At 40.3% G+C, this 27,296-nt stretch overlaps 1 protein-coding gene across 1 annotated transcript in view; it reads left to right on the top strand.

The window, feature by feature from the left end:
- Positions 1-27,296, top strand: part of SLC39A10 (solute carrier family 39 member 10) — a 173,614-nt gene that overhangs the window by 22,963 nt on the left and 123,355 nt on the right. The window contains exon 2 of the mRNA XM_033230795.1: positions 8,724-8,821. The gene's annotated coding sequence lies outside the window, so the exon portion shown is untranslated. The remainder of the gene's footprint in view (positions 1-8,723; positions 8,822-27,296) is intronic.

The raw sequence follows: 27,296 nt of genomic DNA, 5'->3' as shown, positions 1-27,296 counted from the left end.
ACTTTTGAACAATATCATTTCTCTTGGTTTATTTTTCTTATTCTCTTAAGTGTTTTTACCAATCAATAAAGCCTTTCAATTTGTTCCTTTTTTTTTGTTTGCTTCTTCCATTTTATTTTTTTGTGAATAGTTACTTCAATTTTAAACATGAATATGCTGCTGCTTTCAAACATCCTCTTTCGAAAGAAATGATAGGATTTTATAGATTTTCTTAGCAAGTGAGAAATCGATTTAGCAACATGTTGCAAACAAATTTTACCCTTAATTAGACTGAAGTTTTTGGTCATGTATATAGCTTCTATTTTTTTTCAAATTTTATTATTATGATTCATTTTCTGATTCATTAATTTCTACTCTTCTTCCTTTTTCATCCTTCTTTTTACCTTAAGTTTAATTTGTTCTAGTTGCCTAATGTGAAAGCTTAGTGCACTCATTTTAAACCTTTCTTCTCTTCTAAAATATGCATTTAATGTTATAAATTTCTCACCAAACACTGATTTGGCAGCATACCACAACTTTTTTTTTTTTTTTTTGAGTTACGGTCTTGCTGTATCACCTACTCTGGAGTGCAGTGGTATGATCACGGCTCACCGCAGCCATGATTTCCCAGGTGTAACTGATTCTCCTATCTCCATCTCCCAAGTAGCTGGGACTACAGGCTTCTGCCACCATGCCCAGCTAATTTTTACATTTTTTGTAGAGATGGAGTTTCACTATGTTGCCCAGGTTTGTCTTGAACTCCAGGGCTCAAGTGATCCACCCACCTCAGCCTCCAAAAGTGCTAGGATTACAGGTGTAAGCGACCACACCAGGCCCAATATGTTGTATTTGAAATTTGTACTCACATCGAAGTATTTTCTTCTTATTACCATGTGCTATTTAGAAGTACATTGCTTAATTCAAATATCTGAGGATTTTCCATGCATCTTGAAAATTATTGATACCTTGTTTCTGTGGAGAAGGAAAGATTTCTTATCCACTGCTGGGTTCATAACTGAGACCCCTATAACAAAAGACATTAACAGCCAGGTGTGTTGGCAAGGCAGAGGATCCCTTGAGCCCAGGAGTTTGAAACCAGCCTGGGCTATATGGTGAGACCCTGTCCCTACAAAAAATAAAAAAATTAGCCAGGCATGGTGGTGTGTGCCGACAGTCCCAGCTACTCAGGAGGCCGAGGTGGGAGGATTGCTTGAGCCCAAGAGGTCAAGGCTGCAGTGAGCCATGATTGTACCACTGCACTCCAGCCTGGGTGACCGAGGGAGACCCTGTCTCCAAAAAATAAAATAAAATAAAAGACATTAATGAGAACAGCATACACATTTATTTAATTTAAGTGTTGGGTGACATGAGTACATTCATTACAGAAACAAGGAAACAGGGAAACCTGTGTATTTTCATGCTTAGGTTTGATGAAAAGTGAACAGTTGTGGGAAAATATGATTGGAGGACAAAAGGAGTATGAACTAATGTTAATAAACTGGGAGAGCTTAGCAAGAGAGGGCGCTTGTAATGAGAGTCTTATGACCTGCCTCAGGAGAAGAGCCACCGGAAGAGAAGGCTTCCTGCTTCTGCTGTTTTCTCAGATGTCAAGGTACCATATTTTGGGCTAACATGTCTTGAACCCCATAATTTCCTTCTGTTATGGCCAGGAACATCTTTTTTAAATTTTAAATTCCTACAAATTTATTGATGTATGTTTAAGTCCAAAATTTGATGTAACTTCTTGAATGTTCCATTTATACTGAAAAAAATGTGGTGGCTCAAGCCTGTAATCCCAGCACTTTGGGAGGCCGAGACGGGCGGATCACGAGGTCAGGAGATCGAGACCATCCTGGCTAACACGGTGAAACCCCGTCTCTACTAAAAAATACAAAAAACTAGCCGGGCGAGGTGGCGGGCGCCTGTAGTCCCAGCTACTCGGGAGGCTGAGGCAGGAGAATGGCGTGAACCCGGGAGGCGGAGCTTGCAGTGAGCTGAGATCCGGCCACTGCACTCCAGCCCGGGGGGCCGAGCGAGACTCCGTCTCAAAAAAAAAAAAAAAGAAAAAGAAAAAAATGTGAGTTATTATTTTTGGATGGAGTGTTTTATATATGTCATTTAGTTCAAGTTGTTTGATGGTATTGATACAGTTTGTTCATTGCTGTATCCCAAGTACCTAGAACTGTAGGTTCTTTGCAAATATCTGTTGTGTGAATGAATGAATGAATGATCTATATTATGGTGATGATTTTCATTTTCACCCTCGCCCAGAGTTCTAAAGATAAGGCTGGTTGAAGAATAATCGGAATCTAACTAGTGTATCTACACTACCACCCAAGCAATTACATAAGCTGAAAGGCCATGTAGGTTGCATTTCTAGGTCTATCACCGCAGCGTTTACTGTATTTCTGATTATTTAAACTTCAAGAGATTGCTGCCTTTCAATACTGTTCTAAAAGAAAACATACCAGAGAAAAATACCTCAAATCTATATATGGCAAGTCAGTACAAATTTGATTTCATGGTAAACAGCTGAGGATGGGTAGGGACTGAGACCAGAAAAAAACAAAAAAAAAACAAAACAAAAAGAGAGAGATGGCGCTGATTTTTTTTTTTTTTTTTTTTTCACTTTAAGTTCTGGGATACATGTGCAGAACGTGGAAGTTTGTTAGATAGGTATACACGTACCATGGTGCTTTGCTGCACCTATCAACCCGTCATCTAGGTTTTAAGCCCTGCATGCATCAGGAATTTGTCCTAATGCTCTCCCTCTCTTTGCCCTCCACCCACTGACAGGCCCTGTTGTATAATGTTCCCCTCCCTGTGTCCATGTGTTCTCATTGTTCAACTCCCACTTATGAGTGAGAACATGTGGTGTTTGGTTTTCTGTTCCTGTGTTAGTTTGCTGAGAATGATCGTTTCTAGCTTCATCCATGTCCATGCAAAGGACAGGATCTCATTCTTTTTTATGGCTGCATGGCCCTGAAATTTTTATATCATAAGTACATTCTTGAATGATTGTACATTTCTTATTGCACTCTCTCTTTACAAAACTTTTGTTTCTTTGCATAACTCTTTGCAAAAGAGCTATCAGCCATGTTTGTAGCCCAGGAATAAAAATGGTAGTACTTGCAATAGAGATTATCAGTCTTTTAGAATAGTCTCACCATCGCCCCACACAGTCATATTTCATGTTTATTATTTTTTAAAATTCAGGCAAATCAAATTAATTTTATTCTGAGATTTTTACAACACCCTTGAAATTACTATAAATATATTAGCTTGCTAGGAAAACCAGGATTTCTGGATTGAGATTGTGACTCATTTAGAAATTTAAAACATATTAACTAGAGTTACAATTTTTGCAGTCTTCAAGTGTGGTGGGAGGGTTATATTTTTTCTTTCTTTCTTTTTTTCTTTCCTTTTCTTTCTTTCTTTCCTTTCTTTTTTGAGACAGAATCTTGCTCTTATCGCCCAGGCTGGAGTGCAGTGGCGCGATCTCAGCTCACTGCAACCTCCACCTCCCAGGTTCAAACGATTCTCCTGCCTCAACCTCCTGAGTAGCCAGAATTACAGGCATGTGCCACCACACCCAGCTAATTTTTGTATTTTGGGTAGAGGAGGGGTTTCACTATGTTGGTCAGGCTGGTCTCAAATTCCTGACCTCAGATGATCCACCCACCTCGGCCTCCCAAAGTGCTGGGATTACAGGTGTGAACCACTGCACCTGGCCAGGGTTATATTTTTCTTAATTGGTGCATCAAAATTAATCCATGTCAAGTTTGCACACTATTGATGTCCAGCTCCGCTGTCATTTCACTTCTCTAAGAGACTAATACTTTCTTCTTCTTTATCTTTCTTAACTTCCTCCAAGGAAACCTTGCTAGAAATCAAGTCTGGCCAGTTCTGCTAGTTCTTGCCTTAAGTATAAGTGCTATCTTTAAAATCATAGAATCCTGCATGCTAGTCTGAGATGTTTTTAATTAGGCCAAAACATGTCTTAGCCTGAGAATGTATCTGCATAATTCTAGGTTTTAATATATAAGACAGCTAGCCAAGAGAATATTATATGTGGATTTTTGTTGTTAAACCTATTGAAACTAACTTAACTTGATTCTCTATAAAAATCTTTCCTCTACCTCCTGAAATCTTTTAATTAGATACTGCTCTGAGTATGCCAACAATCACTTGACATTCTGTTGTTTTTAGCTCATGGTTACCTACATTTCTCTCCTATTTCTTCTCTTGTTACTCCCACCACTTACTACAACCCCAAAGACCTTCTTTGTGCCTTGTTTTATGTAATCAGGAAGAATGACTCTGCTCTGGTATGAAAGAGAATCATTCCAAATCTAACAAGAACCGTTCAGTTTTCAGAACCTGAGGAGACCATTAGTCATAGTTTTGAGGGCCATCACTGCCAGAGGCCTCTTGCAGTAGCCCTTGCTGAAAAAAGTAAGGGCTTGTGTGAGGACTCAGGCAAGGGGGCGCCCAGGCTGCCCTTCCCTTGGCCAGATGTGCCCACACCATGCCACTGAGCTAGAAAGCCAGCACAGACTCTCTATCTTCCTTAAGATGCCAAGAGGAGGAACACACACTTTCCCTGAAAAAAAAAAAAGGTGGGGGGGGGGGTTATAGGCCAGGTGCAGTGGCTCATGCCTGTAATCCCAGCACTCTGGGAGGCCGCGGCAGGCAGATCACCAGAGGTCAGGAATTTGAGACCAGCCTGGCCAACATGGTAAAACCCTGTCTCTACTAAAAATACAAAAATTTGCTGAATGTGCTGGTGGCAGCCTATAATCCCAGGTACTTGGGAGGCTGAGGCAGGAGAATTGCTTGAGCCTGAGAGGCGGAGGTTGCAGTGAGCCGAGATCATGCCATTGCACTCCAACCTGGGCAACAAGAGCGAGACTCTGTCTCAAAAAAAAAAAAATGGGTTGTAAATCATGGTGCAAGTCCATAGTACTATAGCTATAGTACTATGGGTTCTTTGTAACTCCTGTACTTAGCTATTATGTTGGGTTGTCCTGGGAGGACCCTTCAGTGCCAGCCTTTTTTTTTTTTTTTTTTTTTGCGATGGAGTCTAGCTCTGTCTCCCAGGCTGGAGTGCAATGGTGTGATCTCAGCTCACTGCAACATCCACCTCCCAAGTTCAAGTGATTCTCCTGCCTCAGCCTCCTGAGTAGCTGGGATTACCCGCCACACCCGGCTAATTTTTGTATTTTGGGTAGAAATGGGGTCCGTGTTGACCAGGCTGGTCTTGAACCCCTGACCTTGAGTGATCCACCAGCCTTAGCCTCCCAAAGTATTGGGGTTACAGGCATGAGCCACTGCGCCTGGTTTGCCAGCCTTCTTTTGAAAACCTTTAACTCAGCCAGGCATCGTGGCTTATGCCTGTAATCCCTGTGCTCAAGCACTTTGGGAAGCTGAGCCCAGGAGTTCATACTGAACTCTCATCTGTTCATACTGAACAGATACATACTGAAACCTCATCTGTTAAAGGAATGTAAAACCTGTCACTGGTTTCTGAGTATGCTTTTATTTTGAGGATGTCCAGGGCCACTGGCCAGCTCTACCTGTGTGAAGTAGAAAAAGCCACCCTTCCCCATCGGCAGGGGAATACAGTCTCATGCCAGGGCACTTGGCTTGTCTGGCGTGCTTACGTAGTACCAGCCAGCACAAGTGTGTGTGTAGCTGCCTGGTGGCTATATCAGTGAGTGTGGCTGCAGGGTCACTATAGTTTAGGAAATAGTTTGTCCTTGATGCCTCTTGATACTACTTCCAGACAATGATAGCCGGGGAGTACAAGGAAGTTACAGAGCAGATAAGGCTGGTGATTATCACAAATTCTTCAGAGAAAGGCAATAATGGGTGGAGAAAAACAAAGGCTGCTCTTTGGGGTGTCTCAGCTTACATTTCCCTTCCTCACAGAGATCTTCTTTCGTCAACCCACTTAGAGTGAAATGCTGGTTTTTTTGTCTTCTTACAGGTGACATTTACTTGTATTTGTGTGATTATCTTATTTATTAACTATCTTTTCAAATATTTCTGTGAGGTGTTTACCAATATATCCCCAACCCATAGCTAACTACTTGACACAGAGTTGGCACTTATTAGACATTTGTCAAATGAAGAAATGTCTTTAGCAGCGTCTGGCCATGGCAAGGCAGGGAAGTATGAAGGAAATCTAAAATCACAAGACGACAGAGGACGCATGACAGCCCTTGTTCAGAGGGATGCAGTCTATTTGATTTCCCGTGCCACAGGCTTTCTTCAATCCTGTCACCTTTTTCCAGATAGGAGTTGGTGGGCAGTTGATGTTTCATTGTTTGTTTTTAGCTACCATCCACTGAGAATGTCAGGCACTGTGCTAAGGACTTCATTTACATACATTAAGTCATCCAACCTGCACAACAAGTACTCTATGAAGTATGTTTAATTATTATCCTATTTTACAAATAAAGAAACAGACTTGGAGGGTATGGCAGGGGTGGTGTTTGTGTGTGTGGTTATGTAACTAACATAATAAATGGCGATGCCAAGACTCAAACCCAGATCTACCTAACCCCAAATAATGCACTCTTATCTCTTCAGGTCTTGTTTATTTTGTAAAATATGTGCTTTGGTTTCAGACCCTGAATTAATGCATTCTTAAACATTATATTGCCTTCACTTTGAACAAAGTGATATGAGGCAAGAGATTCATAATGCAAATGCCTATGACCAACTTGTTTACCCTGCATCTAATGGCCCATCTACATTTGGTCTTTCTGGACCGTGACCTAATCTATAAGTCTTGGCCTCCATATTCATTTCCTTATTTTGCTCCCTTCATTGGTGCTCACTCCCCCTATTTCAGGTGAAGAGCCACTGCACAGTGACTACAGCCCCCAGACAGATGTAGGCTGTTTCTTACCCTAAGCCAGGAACACGGGGGTCTGGTTATGTAGTTCAACAGGGAACAATGCTTAGTCTTCCAAGTTGAGGAGTTTCTCTTTTTTTTTTCACTTTAGAATTTAACTGGCCAGGCGTGGTGGCTCACACCTGTAATTCTGGCACTTTGAGAGGCTGAGACGAGTGGATTGCTTGAGGTCAGGAGTTCTAGACCAGCCTGGGCAACATGGCAAAGCCCTGTGTCTACAAACAATATAAAAATTAGCTGAGCATGGTGGCATCTGTAGTCCCAGCTACTGGGGAGGCTGAGGTAGGAGGATCACCTCAGCCTGGGGAAGTTAAGCCTGCAGTGGACCATGATTGTGCTACTGCACTCTAGCCTGGGTCACAGAGTGAGACCCTGTCTCAAAATATATATACTCTCTCTCTATATATATACTCTATATATATACACACACACGTATATTTATATATAACACATATATATATTCCGCAATGAACATGGGAATGCAGATACTTCTTTTACACATTGATTTCATTTTCTTTGAATATGCACCCACCCAGTAGTGGGATTGCTGAATCATATGGTAATTCTAGTTTCAGTTTTCTGAGGAACCTCTGTACTGTTTTCCATCGTGGCTGTATTCATTTACATTTCCACTATCAGCACACCAGGGTTCCCTTTTCTCCACACCCTTGCCAACACTTATTATCTTTCATCTTTTTGATAATAGCAATTCTAAAACGTGTGAGGTGATATATTATTGTGGTTTTAATTTTCATTTCCCTGAGGTTTAATGATGCTGAGTATTTTTTTATGTATCTGTTGGCCATCTGCTTGTTTTCTTTTGATAAATATGTATTTTGGTCCTTTTGCTGGTTTTTTGATTGGGTTAATTGTTTTCTTGCTATTGAGTTGTTTGAGTTAGGAGGTGGTATTTGATATCATTTCAATTAAGAATCCTTCCAGACCATACCCTCCTTGAAGGTGCCACATACAGTCGTATCAGGCTTCAATGGTTTCTCTTTTGGGCATTACTTCTCTCTCATCCACTCTCTCATCCCAGTTTCCTTGCCAAAAGAAGAAAGAAATGGGAAGAAATACACTTTTCTTTGTCTTCAAATGCAAAATGTACTTTTTGTCCTAGGGCCAATAACGTCAACAAAGTAAGCATGAAATATTATACTCAGGGTAGGAGCATAATGCATGCTATGAGAAAGTGATACAAACCCTGCAAGATTTCAAAGGGATTTTTCACTGGGAGAAAAAGAAAAGAGTTGAGGTTGGGTGGGTGGGAATATGATTTAAAGAAGAGGAAAAGCCAGACTGTGTGTTGGGTGCATTGCCAGTTTGCTATAGTCATGGTGTTGTAAAACAAATCAGTCCATAAGACCTTGTTTTATTTATGTAATCAAGTAATCACAGTGTCTCTGAAACTGTTAGATGCAAGCACAGAAATAGAAGTATTTATGAAGTCAGACTTGCAATTGCCAGGAAGTAGTAAAGAATGCCAATGTAATCTCTGCTACCTGTGTAAGTCCTAAGGGAAAGATGAGCTCATGAATGCATTTATAGAGATTATTACAAGGTTGAATTAAAATACATTAAATGTAGAAGTGGGTATAATCCCCTGAGGATATTCAACATAAAAAGAACAGCTGAAGAACAACCTGAAGCTTTAAAAGTAGGGGAATCTAAGATCCTCACCGGCTGGAGAAAACAGTTACTACACACCCTTCCAGGAAAACACTTTATATAAAGTTTGGTGTTTGAAAGCCTTAGCTGATCTAAGTGAATACAAATTTAAGAGAAGGGACTTGCTTTATCCTTCTATTTGTGGTCTCCACAGCCCCTGGACCTGAGAGGCTTCAATAATTGTTACCTGAGTTGGATTGAATTGAAATAAAGAAGCAAAGATCCTACATCATCTATTGAAATCTTTAAAGGGTAAGTTTCTTTTTTTTTTTTTAACCATTTGCTAAATGGTATAGTATATACTATTGGTTAAACAGTTGGACATTTCTTTTAGTATTTGATTTTTGGGTAACAATGTCTTCACTCATCCTGGAGTCAGTGCAAAGAGTGACAGACATGCCCTGCATCCACACACCAGAAGTGTCATATTTAGGGAGTGTGCCATTCAGTAAATCTTTGGTGTGTTACCAAATTGACATCAACAGGGGACTCAATGGGGACCAAAAGTAAATTTTAAAGACCTTAAAACAGAATGAAGTGACTACCAATTAAAAGGAAGAAATATGTAGATTCACACAAAGGAATAGAAAAAGAAAATGTGACTTAAAACTGAGAGAGTGCTGAGACAATGACAAGCATTAAAAATGGAGAAGCAGGAACAAGAAGGAAATTTATGTGCCCAAACAGATTGGTTTAAGAAGCATAATGTGGAGCAAAGGCTGTATGCAAAAGTAAGTCAAAATGATTGAAAAGAGATGGCCCCTCTCCAAATTTAGCCAACATAAGACATTCCTTTTGATAGAAAATGACCACTCTAAAAAATGTTGAAAGGAGAATCACAAAAGTAAACAGTAAGAGAAAACATTTTAGAATAATGGAGGAAAAAAACCTTACAGTGCATAGGTATACATTATTAAAATTTCAGAAATGTCTATTTACTGCAATAACATATCATGAACAAAGTAATGAAGACAAGGTCTTGAAAGAAAGAAATACTGGGTGTTGTTTTTCTTTTTCTTATAATCTCTGGACCTAACCAAACATATATAGATGGAGATTAACTGCTTATGAGTACATTTAGAATCACAACGAAGCTCATCCTTAGATAATTCTGAAGCACAAATACAACCACCACAAACTTGAAAACCTGGATAATTCTACCGGAAAGTCAAATGAGCCTTCATTATTGAAAGAAGCCATTTTCATTCTATGAAATAATTTAAAATTCTGAGTTACTTACCCTCAGGCAAACTCAGAATTGTAATAGTAAGAAGAATATAACAAAGCACACCACCTTGGAAATCTGCATATCTTTAACTACAAAGAGTCATTGACAACACAGAAACGGAAGGCCTAGGCACAGTTCTTTGAGTGACAAATTATGATTTAATTTAAAAGTAAATAGACTAATTTCAGACTATAATCTTCATGAAAAAATGAGGCACCAAGAATTTAAATCTTTTTCAGAACTTTTCTTCCACACAAAGAAAACAAAATGGAGGAGAAGCCCAGTAAAGAAAGTTTTTAGTCAGCTTTTGGATTTTTTGGTGTAAAGAACTGGTTATGAGAGTATAAATTTACTAACAGTTGGATTTTAGTCTGCTCATTTAGGTTTCATCTTGTATAAGCAGAACATCTTGTATTTGCAGGTTTTTGTTTTTTGTTTGTTTTTCAAGTGATTCTTTATTTAGAATCAGTTAGGCCATGAAAGGCTTTATTCTTGCTTTCTTGTTAATTGTGAAATAACAAACATTAACCAATTTGCCTTTAGGCTAAAGACAAGCAAATGTAATTCAGTACCCAGCTTTAAAAATTCTTTTGGTTATGTTATCATTTGGCATTCTAACCATCCTTTTCACTGACTTCACTTTTTACTACATCGTCTTAAATGTGTAAATTTTATTTTTTTGCATATTTGAATCCATATTGACAATGATGTAGATGCTTATGCATGCTTTGAGAAAATTTATATATTGTATGTGTGTGTGTGTAATTTATTTTAAAAATCAACATCTATCTCATGTGCACCTATCTGGAAGTATGCATCTAATACATCGAGGCATACTCTGCTACACTAAAAGAAGAGTAATCAACCTTTGCCCTCAAGGAGGTTACCATCTATTTTAGCTGATTTAATATATCATGTATGTTCTGTCATAGGATAAAAGAACAATTTAGCTTTGTGTGTGTTGAGTAAGAATCTTGTCTGAGCAACAGTAAGATAAAATGATTTTGGAGTTAAGTGAATCTGAGCTTGAAACCTAGCTGTGCACACTTAGTACCTTTGTTCCTTTATTTTTTATTTTATTTTTCGAGATAGGATCTCACTCTGTCACCCAGGCTGGAGTGCAGTGGTGCAGTCTTGGCTCACTGCAGCCCCAATCTCCCGGGCTCAAGCGGTCCTCTCACTCAGCCTCCTCAGTAGCTGCAATTACAGGTGTATGCCACCACATCTGGCTAAGTTTTTGTGGTTTTTGTAGAGATGGGTTTTTTGCCATGTTGCCCAGGCTGGTCTAGAACTCTTGGGCTCAAGTGATCCACTCGCCTCATCCTCCCAAAGTGCTGGGCTTACAGGTGTGAGCGGTCATACATACCTGTCCTACTTTTGTTCTTTGAAGTCTGAGATTTCCACTTACAAAATGAAGATACTAACTTTTAACTTGTAGAGGTGTCATGAGGGCTAAGTGCAGTAATGTATGCAAAACACCTAATACATAGGCCCTAAGTTTTAAATTCTCTTCCCCCATACATATTATTTAAATGAAATGTTCAGGTTTAGCATTGTCCATTATTTTCTCTATTCATTTTGGTCTAGGATTTCTAAATCGATTTCATAAAAGCAGCCAGGCTATAAATGGCAGCACTTTTGAGTGGTGAATGAGACAGTGAGCTAGTGTTAACATTTCAGACAGGAGGTAGGAACGCCAGAGCATGAAGCTCAAGGCCCAAGCTGAAGCCTTCTAAGCATTCATCACCAGCCACAGCCTCTACTGTCTGAAATTACCTCCCACGGCTGGGGAGTGTCCAGAGGGAGAATAGGAGAAAAGCCTTCATCGTGTGCCTAAAAAGCCTGGAAAGAAGAAAAGCAGCTATGAAGGCAGGGATTTGTTTTGCAATAGCTTTTTGAAAAAGAAGAGCACATAAATTATATCAAAAGAGTTTCTCTAGAAATAAACACCAGGGCTTCTCATCCTTCTACCCCCGATCTACCAGATTAAGCTGTTGGTTTTTCCCAGAAAGAACACAAAAGAAAATCTAACCAAATGTACGTCGCTCATACCTGAATGGCACTTCTGCCCACAGTCTTCCCTCTTGTTGAGCAATATAGAAAGTGAGCTTGAGGCCAAACTTTAATTCTCTACTTGAAACCCAGATCATCGATTTCCTCTCTGTCTTCTTGGTCACTCTGCAGCCATCTCCCTCAAAAGAAAATCAGAGTACCCCCTACAACTTCTGAGGAGACACCAAGCAATTCTAAAGTGTAACTGAAGTCCCCCAAACCTCCTAGTTTTGGGGGTGTTTTGTCATTCTTTAGTTTCCCTCCTATGCCTAATGAGAGAGGGAACTTTAAAAGAAAAACAAGTTGCCCATTCTTTCAACCCCTGAGGAAGGGGTTGTTTTTCTGTATTTTTTAAAGTGGGAATTCTCTTTCTTAAGAATTCCACTTTTGTTGAACCGGTTGACATTTTGGTGGTGGCTTTCTAACTTGGACTTTTTTCCCTCTGCTGTGAATTTTCTTTTAATTTCATTATTGAAATTTTAAATTGTGGAATAATCTAGATACAGGAAAGTATGCAAATCATATTATACCTCAGTGAATGTTTATGCATTGATATACCTGTATACTTCACTCAACTCAAGATCTAGCACAGTTTTAGCCCACAGAAGGCTTCTGGGGCCCTTTCCCAACCAATAACTCCTCCCTGGTAAGCTCTGCTATTACCTTCATGTGAATGGAACCATAAACTATGTACTTTCATGTGTCAGTAATTTGTTCTTTTGTTGCATAGAATTCCATTGCATGAATGTACCACAACATATCCTTCTCTTTTGATGAATCTTATTGCTGAATATTGCTGTTATAGGTGAAGATGTCTTGAACATCTCCACTGTGGAGTCTTAATTTTTTTCATGCCACTCTCTGTAGAAATTGTGAGAAATAAAATTCTGCAAAGGGTTTACATGTTCCCAGCTAATCTTGCTCCACGTTGGTTTGGTCACTTTGGCACCAGAATTTAAAGGAAGATGAAAATTCTCTGTGCATGCCCCTGTAGTCCCAGCTACTCGGGAGGCTGAGGCAGGAGAATCGCTTGAACCCGGGAGGCGGAGGTTGCAGTGAGCAGAGATCGCACCACTGCACTCTAGCCTGGGCAGAGCAAGACTCTGTCTCAAAACAAACAAACAAACAAACTCCTCTGTAGTCCCAAATTTTAGAAAAGAGAGAGAAAGAGAGGGAGGGAGAAAAAGTGGGAGGGAGGGAGGATGGGAAAATGTATAGGCATGTTAGTATAAAACTTTAAATTCATAAATTCCCATTTTATGGAGATATCTGATCATCTTAATTTGCAATGACTAAATAAGTAATGCTTACATGATTATAGACTTCTTTTCCTCACTTTTGGAAATACTTCATGCCCTCTGGAAATTCTTTTAAAAAGCTTTGTTGTATCCCTTTAAAAAGTGATAAAATCATAGTGTCTAGTGCAAATTTTAGGGCAAAGTTCAGTAGGTAATTTGGTTGACTTTGAGTATTTTTTTCAAAGCCTTTTTTGTTGTTGTTTAACTTGATGAAGACTTCAAACTGTTGAATGAATCTCAGAGAGGCTGAGAAACACAGTAAAATGTATCTTTAAGTATTCACTCTGGTTTGTGTGCTATGACAAGTCATCTCCATTGCTGACTCTTATCTTTTGATTCCTTATTTCATTTCCTTAAATGTCTCTGCTTTTGTTGTTACTTTATTTTGCTTCCTCAAATGCAGAGTAATTAGACATTCAAGTTTTTTGTTGAGTCCTAGATTCTATTACATTAATAAATTAACCAGTTACCTGCACATTGTCCCTTTTTTTTTTCTTTTTTTCTTTTTCTAATTTTTTGTAGAGATGGGGTCTCAGGCCAGGCACCGTGGCTCATGCCTGTAATTCTAGCACTTTGTGAGGCCGAGGCGGGAGGATTGCCTGAGCTCAGGAGTTTGAGACGAGCCTGGGCAACATGTGAAACCCCCTCTCTATTAAAATACAAAAAATTAGCTGGAAGTGATACTGCACACTGGTAGTTCCAGCTACTTGGGAGGCTGAGGCATGAGAATTGCTTGAACTCAGGCTGTGGAGGTTGCAGTGAGCTGAGATCATGCCACTGCACTCCAGCCTGGGTGACAGAGCAAGACTCTGTCTCAAAAGAAAAAAAAAAAAAAGAGATGGGATCTCACTGTGTTTACATGGCTGGTCTTGAACTCCTGGGCTCAAGCAATCCTCCTGCCTCAGCCTCCCAAAGTGCTGGGATTACAGGCATGAGGCACTGCACCCAACTGACACTGTCCCTTTTCAATTTTTGTATATAGATCATCTAGGGAACTAGTTAAAATAATCTGTACATAGCAAGTTATTTGCTCAGTAGTTTTTTATTACAGAGATATTAATTTCTTTCATTAAGATTAAGGATAGTCTTTTAAACTGTGTGTTCATTTTGGAATGTTAGCTTATTTTTAATTGTGCTCTTGTTTGTTTACTTATAATAAAAATGCATATTCTTTATCACATCATTGTTCAATGTTTGATATCATAGTACAGTCATTTCCAATAAAGTTTATGGCAAATGAAGTTTGAGAAGCTTCATGATAACTCAAATTATATCAAGCCACAGAACCCGTTAAAAGTAGCCACTTGGTAGTGCAAAATAAATTGAAAACGTATGAAAATAGTGACAAATGGCTGTGCAAACATGGCAAGCCAAGTTCTGGACATTAGCCCTTCAACCAAAAAAAAAAAAGGTTAATCTAAGGAAACAATACAAATGACTTTTCAATTTCTAGTTTTTAACATTCATATTAGAAGATGAAAATATGGTTCGAGTTTGTCTATGACTTTCCCTCTAGCATTTAGAGCTGGAAGAGTGAAACTTCTATGATGAGTATTTTGCCCCATCATCCAAGTACTGGAAGCAGTTTTGTTTCAAGACAGAATGGAAACTCTATAGGCCAAAGTTGAGAGGGAAAAGATAAATATTTACGTTGATGAGTGGTGACCATAGAAATACTTCTATATCATAAATATATGGCTGGGCGCAATGGCTCATGCCTGTAATCCCAGCACTTTGGGCGGCTGAGGCGGGTGGATCACGAGGCCAAGAGATCGAGACCATCCTGGCCAATATGGTGAACGCTCGTCTCTAAAAATACAAAAATTAGCGCGCGCTTGTAATCCCAGCTACTAGAGAGACTGAGGCAGGAGAATCGCTTGAACCTGGGAGGCAGAGGTTGCCGTGAGCCGAGATCGTGCCACTGCACTCCAGCCTGACGACAGAGCGAGACGCCATCTTGAAAATAAAAATAAGCATATAAGAGCTTAGAATTTGTCACGTTGCTGGGAAAGACATTTTTGGCTATTTTGAGTTTTCTTGACACACATTAGCAGCTCCATCTGGGAAGTCACATTTCTCTGTCTCAACTAAATTCCAAGGCCAACTTTCAGGCTTTCCTTAAAATGTGCTTTGTATTATACTGCCAGGAAACAGTCCTTTTTTGGCTCTATAGCCCTCCCTCAGAAAGGCTGAAGTGATAAATTGTAAATTGAGATTCTATAGCTAGAGCTGGTTTTGAATTCCTGCAGTAGTGTTTAACCTGTTCAAGGTTCTCATTCAACATTTACAATTGGCTCAGTGTGAGGGAGAAGGAAAAACCTGTTGATACAGCTCCTTTAAGTGCTATGGGTTTCAAAACAACTCTCCAGATAGCAAGCATTCCTGTGGTGGGAGGCAGTGGCTGAGTGGAAAACCTTTCCCATTCATTTAAAGAAGGGAAAGAGATTGAACTTACCTCCCAACAGGTGAAGTTAAGCACGTCCTGTAAGTGGATTGATTTGTTGTATAAATCAAAGTTCTGTTCATAGGGACCATCAACAATGTTCTCTGACTTGGTACCCTTCTCTTCACCCACCCCACTCCTCTATCCTCCTAGTTAACTGCTGGGAAAATATTTCTTAGAGATGCCTTTCTTCCTCCTTGATGATAGTAATCGTTTTTCTCTTTTTAGCTCAAAAGGAGAATTTTTTTTCCTTTGTCATGTCTGTGTGCCTTGCCTATCTAATATAGTACATTGTTCCTCATTTCCTTTGTTACTATGCTTGTGCATGTCTCAAAAACAAATGTGAACTTTTTGTCAAAACAAAGTGAGTGCATGCTTTATAAAATTACAAAGGGATGGTACAGCTGTTCTCTGATTATATTCTTAGAGTGTTTAAAATTTTGAAAGTGCTTAGGAGTTTCTTTTTAAAAATCTATCAAACTTCTTACAGAAACCTATTTGGTGAAGTGTTTTATTTTTGCTCTTATGAATTGTGTACAAAAATACCTAGTGTGTTTTAGTAGTAATAATGCATAGTTTAATAAAGTGTAAGTTCAACAGATTAAAGCTTTTAGACTATCTTTTTCATTTGCAGTTAATTATATTTAACCACAGAAGTGATTTTATATAGTATTTCAGCAGAGGTAGATAAAAACATTACCCAGAGCAACAAATTAACCTAAAAAATAATAATAGATCGTATAAGGAATATAGAAGCAAGAGAAAATTGTTGCAAATATTTACTATTCTTTAAAAGCCACATCCTACTATTTTCCTTTTTAAATTTGGTAACTGTTGTAAAACTTATTAGCAATGTGGAGAAAGGAATCTTCCGTGGTATATTTTCACTGTCCCTACCTTTGTTCTGTCTCCAATCTCAGTGGTCCTTTGGGTCCTTCGTATTCAAAGACGAAGTTATGGAGCTGTTGACAGTCTCCAGTCTCTAGTTGGATGGATGAGCTGCTCTGAGTCATCCACACTTTTATCTTGTGAGATCATTCATTCTATGAGCAATTACATCAATTTTCCAGAAGGCTGGCTGGCTAGGAATAAAGATAAAGGCCATGACTACAGAAGGAATTAAGTTAAAGGGCTTGAAATAGCATCTGATACATAGTAAGAGCTTGAGAAGTATGCTGCTTAAAAGCCTTCAACTGTTTTCCTTTGCACCAGTTATGTATCTAACCAGATCATGATGGAGCAAGTTTTCACTTTTGTTTGTATTGTAATTATAATCCTGGCTTTAAAAATATTGAGTGAATTTTTGGTGCCAAAATTAAGCATGTAAGCTCTACTTTTGCATTCCAAGCCCTCCAAACTTTTATAGATTCATTTCCAATATTCAATTTCCTTTACATTTTGCTTAAGGAACTTGTAGAGAAGAATTGCTCATCTGGTAGTGCTCCACAACCCCTACCTACTTTGACCAGTGTCACATACTAAACTTTGACATAAAATATTGCTGGCAGAGATGTTTTGGCTTTTGGTATTAATGTTAATATCAAAAACCCCCTTCAAAAACTTCCACTCTAAAAGAACTTAAGCTTTAGACAAACTCCACTAATTCATCGTTTTCTCCCCCCACAAACTGGGAAGCCTCAGTTATCTTTTGATGGCTTGAAACTGATTTCAATTATTTGTGTTATTGCCAGCAATATAAATGAAAAAAAACAGTCAGGCATGGTGCTTCAAGACTGTTATCCTGGCACTTTGGGAGGCTAAGGTGGCAGGATCACCTGAGTCCAGGAGTTTGAGACTAACCTAGGCAACATAGCAAGACCCTGCTACAAAAAAATAAAATATTAGCCAGACATGGTGGTGCGTGCCTTATGGTCCTCACTACTCGGGAGGCTGAGGTGGGAGGATCACCTGTGCCTAGGAGATCAAAGCTACAGTGAGCCGTGATCCTGTCAGTATACTCAGCCCAGGGAGCAGTGAGACCTTGCCTCAATAAACAACAAAAAAAGGGAAAAATAGATGGGGTCTGCTTTCCCTCATAGAAGTACTAGATAGATAATGGATAGTGAATGTGTGTTTCCTCAGAGGAGGATAAAGTTCTCTAGAGTAGAACTTCACAAACTGTAGTGTAGGTGAGAATCACTGCAGATAATGCCACAATGCAGTTTCTGATTGGGTAGGTTCAGAGTCAGGCTTGGGAATCTGCATTTTTAACAAATCTCCAGGTAATGAGAATGTTGCTGGTCCACACTGAAATCACCTGGGGCAGTTTTTGTTTGTTTTATAGAGACAGGGTCTGGCTGTTGCTGCTCAGGCTGGTTTCTAACTCCTGTCTTCAGGCAATCCTCCCACCTCAACCTCCCAAAGTGCTGGGAGTACAGGTGTGAGCCACTATGACCGGCCATCTGGCCAGTTTTTTAAAAACGTACAGATGCTTAGGTTCCACTCTCACCCCATCCCACCTCCCTGGATTTAGTTGGCTTGGGTTATGGCCTGAGTATAGGGACTTTTTAAATCTCCCAGGTGATGGTAATGTGCAGTCAAGTTTAAGAACTTCTAGATTCATTTATCTCAGTTTCCACTTGGCAGTCCATTCCCTTACAGACATTACTTCCCTGGCCTCTAGAGATATGTGATTTTCTGAATTAAATACCTTGCCCTTTCTTGAGAAAATCACACTAGTCTTTCAAAACCCTTTTCCAAATACCACTGCATTCTTCAGATATAGAATACATTTAAAAAATTATTCTAACATTACAAAATTCTACTTTGCTCTAAATCCTGTACAACTTTGCTTATAATTCCTACGGCAGTGACCACATTCTGCTTTCTAATTATGTGTATTTATCTTAACCTCCTTGATTGATAAACTGCCTAAAGGCAGAGATTATCTCACCTTTTTTTATCTTTCCTAGCAGTTTCCCCCACCCCCGACACAGTGCCCTGAGCCTGCATTTGTTCATTCAACAAACATTTGCATAGCGTCCCTGTGCAAAACAGGTTGAGCTCTGGTGAGGTGTGCAAAAACAGACGCCTTCCCTCCCAGTCTTTAGGAGCTTCACATTCAGATGAGGGAGACCGATATTCACAAATGACTCACAAAAGCAAATGTAAGATCTCAACAGAGGCCCAGGCTGGAGTGCAGTGGCGCGATCTCGGCTCACTCCAAGCTCTGCCTGCTGGGTTCACACCATTCTCCAGCCTTAGCCTCCCGAGTAGCTGGGACTACAGGCACCCGCCACCACACCCGGCTAATTTTTTGTATTTTTTAGTAGAAACGGGGTTTCACCATGTTAGCCAGGATGGTCTCGATCTCCTGACCTGGTGATCTGCCCGCCTCAGCCTCCCAAAGTGCTGGGATTACAGGCGTGAGCCACTGTGCCCAGCTTACCTTTTTACTTTCAAGTATCTGATCTTTCATATATATTTGGTATATGATATAAGGCATGGATCAAAAAAATTTTTTTTGCATGCCCATTTGCTGTCCAAATATCTTTTTTAAAATTATTTTTTAAAGTTAACTGAGCCGGGCGTAGTGGCTCATGCCTGTAATCCCAGCACTTTGGGAGGTGGAGGTGGGCAGATCATGAGGTCAGGAGTTCAAGGCCAGCCTGGCCAATATGGTGAAAGCCCATCGCTACTAAAAATACAAAAAATTAGCCAGGTGTGGTGGCTTGTACTTGTAGTCCCAGCTACTCGGGAGGCTGATGCAGAAGAATCACTTGAACCTGGGAGGCAGAGGTTGCAGTGAGCCGGGATTGTGCCACTGCACTCCAGCCTGGGTGCCAGAGAGACACCGTCTCAAAGAAAAAAAAAAAGTTAACTGAGATGGCCGAGCATGGTGGCTCATGCCTGTAATTCGAGCACTTGGGGAGGCTGAGTTGGGAAAATCACTTGAGCTCAGGAGTTCAAGACCAGCCTAGGCAACATAGTGAGACCTTGTCTCTTTTATTTTATTTTATTTCAATTTTAATTTTAATTTTAATTTTAATTTTTTTGAGGCAGAGTCTTGCTGTCTCCCAGGCTGGAGTACAGTGGTGCGATCATGGCTCACTGCAAGCTCTGCCTCCCGGGTTTATGCCATTCTCCTGCCTCAGCCTCCCAAGTAGCTGGGACTATAGGCGCCCGCCACCACGCCCAGCTAATTTTTGGTATTTTCAGTAGAGATGGGGTTTCACCATGTTAGCCAGGATGGTCTCGATCTCCAGATCTCATGATCCACCCGCCTCGACCTCCCAAAGTTCTGGGATTACAGGCGTGAGCCACCTCGCCAGGCCTTGTCTCTATTTTAAAAAGAAAAAGAAGGGCTGGGTGCAGTGGCTCACGCCTGTAATCCCAGTACTTTAGGAGGCTGAGGTGGGTGGATCACCTGAGGTCAGGAGTTTGAGAACAGCCTGGCCAACATGGTGAAACCGTATCTCTACTAAAAATACAAAAATTAGCAGGGCATGGTGGCACATGCCTGTAAATCCCAGCTACTCGGGAGGCTGAAGCAGGAGAATTGCTTGAGCCTGGGAGGGAGAGGTTGCAGTGAGCTGAGATCATACCATTGCACTTTAGCCTGGGCATCAGAATGAGACTCCATCTCACCAAAAAAGATAAAAAAACAAAAAGAAAAAAGAAAAGAGAAAAAGTTAACTGAGGGTATTGAGAAAGAAAAGCAAGATTCAAATCTATGAGATCAGTTCTAGAAAAGTAAGTCATAGAGTACCAAAGCAAATGAAGTGTTGGGGAAATTTAAATATTCAATCCGTATAGCTAGATGGATAGCAAATATTTTACAAAGGTGTTGTTATTACCTCCACTTCATGGTAGGCATGGCCAATTTGTCATGGCACTTTTCCTTACAATATATTGTTTTACGCAGCAACTTTCAATTAATAAAAATAAACACATTTGCCATCCTGGTGTAGAATTTGGTTTGGAAAGAATGATAGCAAGAGATATGTCTGAAATGGCAGGTGATGTCAGGGTCCTGAATGCATATTAAGCAATAGAGACAATATGAATTTTTTTTAAGGTAAAAAAATTCATGATAATATATGTGTTAAGAGAAAGGAAAGAGCTCAGGTGCGGTGGCTCACACCTGTAATCGCAGCACTTTGGGAGTCTGAGATGGGAGGATCGCTTGAGGTCAGGAGTTCGAGACCAGCCTGGTCAACATGGTGAAACTCCATCTCTTCTAAAAATACAAAAATTAGCCGGGCATGATGGTGGGTGCCTGTAATCCCAGCTACTTGGGAGGCTGAGGCAGAATCGCTTGAAACCGGGAGGCGGAGGTTGCAGTGAGCCGAGATTGCGCCACTGTACTCTAGCCTGGGCAACAGAGCAAGACTCTGTCTCAAAAAAAAAAAAAGAAAGAAAGAAAGAAAAGAAAAAGAAAAAGAGAGAAAGGAAAGAATAATGTATTGAATGAGAGAAAGCAAAGGCTTCTAATATGAGTAGACCAATCCAGGGATGCTGAAGACCTGAACTTAGGTAGTAGAGTGAAATAAAGGGGAAGGGCCATCTTCAAGAGCGAACTCAACAGGATATGTCAGAATTAAACTCAGCAGGACTTGGAAACCAATTAGCTATAGGTAGTAAAAGAGAATATAATAAAATTGATTGACCTCTCTAGCTTGTGCAGGTGGTGCTGCTGAGAATCCAGACTGAGGAGTTAGCAGAAGAAACAAGTTTGGGGATGGAAAGATATTGATAAAGAGAATGAGTGTGGTTTTCAATTTCAGATATCAATACTATATTTGGAATGCTTGTATTTGCCTAACACAGGGCTGAGGTGTGATGTGCCTAGCTATGATGTGTTTAGAAATAGAGAGAAAATGTAATGCTGATGCACATGAGGAATGTACTCAAGGAAGGAAATTGCAAATGCAGAAGCTATAGAATGACAAACTAGATATATGAGTTCCCAATATAAAAGATAACTGCCTCAGCAATGGTGAGAAAGGATGAACTTACAAATGGAGCATATAATGAAAAAAAAACAGGAAAAAAAAAAACTAAACTAAAGCTGACACAAGTCTGAGTAAGATGGAATAGGAAGTATGAGATGGTCTTAGAATAATAATTTAGCATTTGCCTCCACCTGCCAGTCCCAGCATACTATGTCCAAGTGTGGCCTCCAGGACTTTATTTATTTATTTATTTAGAGACAGAGTCTCCAGAACTTTACTATTTATTTATTTATCTCAACACAGAGTCTTGCTCCATCACCCAGACTGGAGTGCAGTGGCACAATCTTGACTCATTGAAACCTCTGCCTCCTGGGCTCAAGCGATTATCTTACCTCAGCCTCAAGTAGCTGGGATTACAGGTGCCCACCACCATGCCCAGCTAATTTTGTATTTTTGGTAGAGACAGGATTTCACCATGTTGGCCAGGCTGGTCTCAAACTCCTGACCTCAAGTGATCTGCCCGCCTCGGCCTCCTAAAGTGCTGGGATTACAGGCATGAGCCACCGTGCCCAGCCTGCCTCCAGGACTTTAGACATTAAAATACTGGAGAACATTCAAAGAGCAACCAAGATCATTAAAGGGTTAGAAAAATATAGCTGAGGTAAAAGTATATTTGAGTTAGCCTGGAGAAAAGAAGAACCAATGGTGACTCCATTCACAATAAATACATGAAGGCACTGTAGAAATACTTCCCCAGAGTTCAGAGAAAGAGAGGGGATTACATCATAAACTGATATGCATGAAATATAGGGCAAAACTTCCTGAGGTGAAAGTTAAATATTAGAGTTACATTTGGTAGTTCAAGTTGTCTAGACTTTGTGAAATCTGCTTGTGAATCTTTGAAGTCTGGAGAACTACATAGGAAATCCTCTATTTAGCAAGCATTCTGTAGGTAAGGATTGAAGTTCCTGATCCCCAGGAAAAGCCTACCACAAATACTACCATAAAATCTCCCACTCTAAGTCATCTACATTGTCAGAGCCCCTTCAAGAGCCATTCATTCATTGAATAACTATTTGTAAACAATATACGGGAGTTGTTATTTTAGATGTCAAAAATATGGAGTGAACAAAACAGAAGAAAGGAATGTATCCAATCAAAGTTCATTGAATGTTGCTCCATTTGAGGTACTGAGCAACTAGCAGCTCAGCTCTTGTAAAACCTACATTCTTGAAAACCTGTCTCTTGCCATAGTTCCCACTTCTTGGATCACTCATCCATTTTCTCTCATATCTCTGCCTAACTCTGATATCTCAGAGATCAATGCAGGGGACAGAGAATCCTTGCTCCAAAAATAAGTAGAGGGTTCAAGAGTCTGGATCTAATATTTTTCAAATAGAACATAAATTTTCTATAGTTTTAATTTATCTCAAATTTATCTAAGATATGATTTATTCATTGGGTTTACTCATTTCCTTTTGACTGTCTGCTGTCTGACTGCCAGTAATGGATGAGACAGCAGGATGATCAATGATGGTGCTTTTTGGAATCATAGTGAATTATATTGTTGAGACAGGCAAAATTTGAATATACATTATTTAGGTTGTTTATGTAGTACATGTAGATATACTGTGTATTTCTAGATGTTTAATAACAAAATGTTTGGAAAGAAGGCTAACACAAAAGTACATGTTGAAAAATCAGCTGAATGTCCTTAAATGCATATTTAGAATTGGAAATGTAATGCCATACTGATTGTGAGTCCTTTGATTTCTTTTTTTTTTTTTTTTTTTTTTGAGGCGGAGTCTCGCTCTGTCGCCCGGACTGGAGTGCAGTGGCCGGATCTCAGCTCACTGCAAGCTCCGCCTCCCGGGTTTACGCCATTCTCCTGCCTCAGCCTCCCGAGTAGCTGGGACTACAGGCGCCCGCCACCTCGCCCGGCTAGTTTTTGTATTTTTAGTAGAGACGGGGTTTCACCGTATTAGCCAGGATGGTCTCGATCTCCTGACCTCGTGATCCGCCCGTCTCGGCCTCCCAAAGTGCTGGGATTACAGGCTTGAGCCACCGCGCCCGGCCAAGTCCTTTGATTTCTTTGAAGGAAGTGTTTGATGGAGTTTGCTTTCTTGGTACTGAATTCAGCATGGGGTAAGGACTGTTTTTATCTTTGTAGACGTCAACTGTGGTGACTTAGAAGCTACTCGTAGGATAGGTTGTCATTTTCCTGCAAATACTTTGAAGCATCCCTGTATCATTTGATCTGATTCTCAGAAAGAAGAGCTGGCAGTGGCAGAAGATAGAATTAGGGAGGAAAGGTCCAGAGCCAGCACTGTTGGAACAGATCATTTCACTGGAAGAATTTTTGCCAATTCAGAGATGTGCAAACTAAACCAGAATAAATTTGTAGTAATTATAGCATGAAGTGAGCATTCTGAAATTAATTCTTTGTGTTTTTATAGAGAAGTTACCTATGATCATAATAAATACAGTGATCAACATACCACACATAGGAAATAAGTTAGGTGCTTCATAAAAATTTTCCCTGTTAACTCTTCATAAACACCTTGTAAAGTAATGCATATTTTGCAGATTAAAAAAAACAAAAACAAACTGAGGCCTAGATGGTAAATGGTTGTGCTGGGATTTAGACTGAAATCTGTCTGATTCTAAGTCTGTATCTTTTTCATTATATCACATCATGTCTTGCTATATGCCTATCGTTGTACTTTTTTAAGAAAACAAGTGATTTAAGGCTGGGTGCCGTGGCTTATGCCTATAATCCCAGCATTTTGGGAGGCCGAGGTGGGTGGATTGCTTGAGCCCAGGAGTTTGAGACCAGCCTGGCCAACATGGGGATACTGTGTCTCTACAAAAAATACAAAAAATAGTTGGGCATGGTGGTGAGTGCCTGTAGTCCCAGCTATTTGGGAGGCTGAGATGGGGGGATGGCTTGAGCCCCGGAGGTCAAGGCTGCGGTGAGCTAGGATCATGCCACTGCACTCTAGCCTGGGCAACAGGAGTGAGACCCTTTCTCTAAAAAATAACATAAATAGGCCGGGCGCGGTGGCTCAAGCCTGTAATCCCAGCACTTTGGGAGGCCGAGACGGGCGGATCACGAGGTCAGGAGATCGAGACCATCCTGGCGAACACTGTGAAACCCCGTCTCTACTAAAAAATACAAAAAACTAGCCGGGCGAGGTGGCGGGCGTCTGTAGTCCCAGCTACTCGGGAGGCTGAGGCAGGAGAATGGCGTGAACCCGGGAGGCGGAGCTTGCAGTGAGCTGAGATCCGGCCACTGCACTCCAGCCCCGGCGACAGAGCAAGACTCCGTCTCAAAAAAAAAAAAAAAAAATAACATAAATAAAGAGAGAGAAGATGAAGAAAGAAAATGAGTGATTTAGAATTTACCCTTTTAAGTTCAAAGATTTCAACATTCCTGGAAGTGTTTTTGGGTTAAGTAGGCCTTCTGAAGTGAATATTTTCTGTTTGAGGCGAAAGATTAACAGCAGTTAGATGACAATACCAACACTGTTGCTAGTCAGCCATACCTTCCAGGCATAAGTAAAGGTAATTTTTTAAGGTCAGGGAGTTTAAAGAGAGCACAAATGTTTGAAGGAGAAATAGTGGTGAATGTGATAGTGACTTGTGAATTAAAACCAAGTTTGAGGGCCGGGCACCGTAGCTCACGCCTGTAATCCCAGCACTTTGGGAGGCTGAGACGGGCGGATCACAAGGTCAGGAGTTAAAGACCAGCCTGGCCAAGATGGTGAAACCCTGTCTCTACTAAAATTACAAAAAAATTAGCCAGGCGTGCTGGCAGGCACCTGTAATCCCAGCTACTCGGGAGGCTGAGACAGACAGTTGCTTGAACCTCGGAGGCAGAGGTTGCAGTGAGCCCAGATGGTGCCACTGCACTCCAGCCTGGGCAATACAGTGAGACTGTGTCTCAAAAAAAAAAAAAAAAAAAAAGAACCAAGTTTGAACATCATTCATTTCTGGGCTTGAAGAATAGACAGAAAGAAGGACAACAGCTAGAGCTGCCACAGAGATAATATCACCAAGCAATGATTACCCAGGCTAGGTCAACCCAGCCTAGACAGTATGATTGAAAGGAGTGTGAGGAAAGTGAGTGTGAAAGCTTGTATATAAATGAATCATGTCCCTTCAAAGTAGAATTTTAGATCCATTTAATAAAAAGATCCATCGTATTCAAGGTTGTCCTGCCAAATTACCCAAGGACATGTATTTTCATGATATTATTGGTCTTATGTGTGTTGTTTTCTCGATAATAGGAGTTTCCTTTCTAAGTGTAAATAGTAATACTTTAATATTTCTGTTTTAAGATCCATTTAGAATTGCATTAGTGACCCTGTACGTTTTTATAAGAACATAGAATTTCCTTGTCCCCTACTACCCGTCCTTACCCAGTGTTATATAATTTATTGTAAATAAATTGTTAATGATACATTCTTATACTAGAAGAGCACACTTTTTGGGTTCAGTATGTTTCTCTTTTTTTGTTGTTGTGACAGAGTCTTGCTCTGTTGCCCAGACTGGAGTGCAGTGACACTATCTCGGCTCATTGCCACCTCTGCCTCCTGGGTTCAAATGATTCTCCTGCCTCAGCCTCCCGGGTAGCTGGGACTACAGGAGCCCACCACCATGCCCGGCTAATTTTTTGTATTTTTAGTAGAGACAGGGTTTCACCATGTTAGCCAGGATGGTCTTGATCTCCTGACCTCGTGATCCACTGGCCTCGGCTTCCCAAAGTGCTGGGACTATAGGCGTAAGCCACTGTGCCCAGCCAGGGTTCAGTATGTTTCTTAAATAAGAGGTCACAGTAAACTAAATACTTACAATGAAACAAATAACTGGTACTGCACATTTACAATCTTTTTTTTTTTGAGACGGAGTCTTGCTCTGCCGCCCAGGCTGGAGAGTGCAGTGGCCGGCTCTCAGCTCACTGCAAGCTCCGCCTCCCGGGTTCACGCCATTCTCCTGTCTCAGCCTCCCGAGTAGCTGGGACTACAGGCGCCCGCCTCGTCGCCCGGCTAGTTTTTTGTATTTTTTAGTAGAGACAGGGTTTCACTGTATTAGCCAGGATGGTCTCGATCTCCTGACCTCGTGATCCGCCCGTCTCGGCCTCCCAAAGTGCTGGGATTACAGGCTTGAACATTTACAATCTTAAGGAGAGTTTTACCTTGAGTTCATAGCTAAAGTTTGAAGCAATCCATTAATTGGATGCTTCAGCACTAAAACAGAAATTTGTCTCAGAAAAGAAAACACTTTTTGTTTTGTAAACTTGTTTATTTTTGAATTTTAAATAGAGCAAAATGAATTTACCATATTATATACTTTTATGTGTATTATTCTTTTTTCTCAGCAACTTGCTTTTTAACCCTTTGAAAATGAAAGCCTGAAAATACTGTGAATATGCTTGTAACATCACAAAAATATTCCATCTAAGTAAGGAGGTTTTTGGTCATTTGGTAAAAAAATAACAATACAATCAACTAAACAAAAAACTACACACACACACCCTGTTAGATATATAGATTGGGAAAAATTAGATTAATGATTCAAAAGTTAAAGACTTGGTCATTTCCTAAAAATTTGTACTCAGGAATAAAATAAGAGAAAGATCATTTACCAGTCAAAATCTTGTGATCCTGTCAGCTGTATTTGTATATAAAGAAGGCCTCTCCGGGTGCGGTGGTTCACACCTATAAATCCAACACTTTGGGAGGCCGAGGCGGGCGGATCACCTGAGGTCAGGAGTTTGAGACTAGCCTGACCAACATGGAGAAATCCCAGC

This window comes from Trachypithecus francoisi, unplaced genomic scaffold (genome assembly GCF_009764315.1).
Source record: "Trachypithecus francoisi isolate TF-2019V2 unplaced genomic scaffold, Tfra_2.0 Lachesis_group13, whole genome shotgun sequence".
NCBI lineage: Eukaryota > Metazoa > Chordata > Mammalia > Primates > Cercopithecidae > Trachypithecus > Trachypithecus francoisi.
This window is presented reverse-complemented; position numbering and strand designations above follow the sequence as displayed.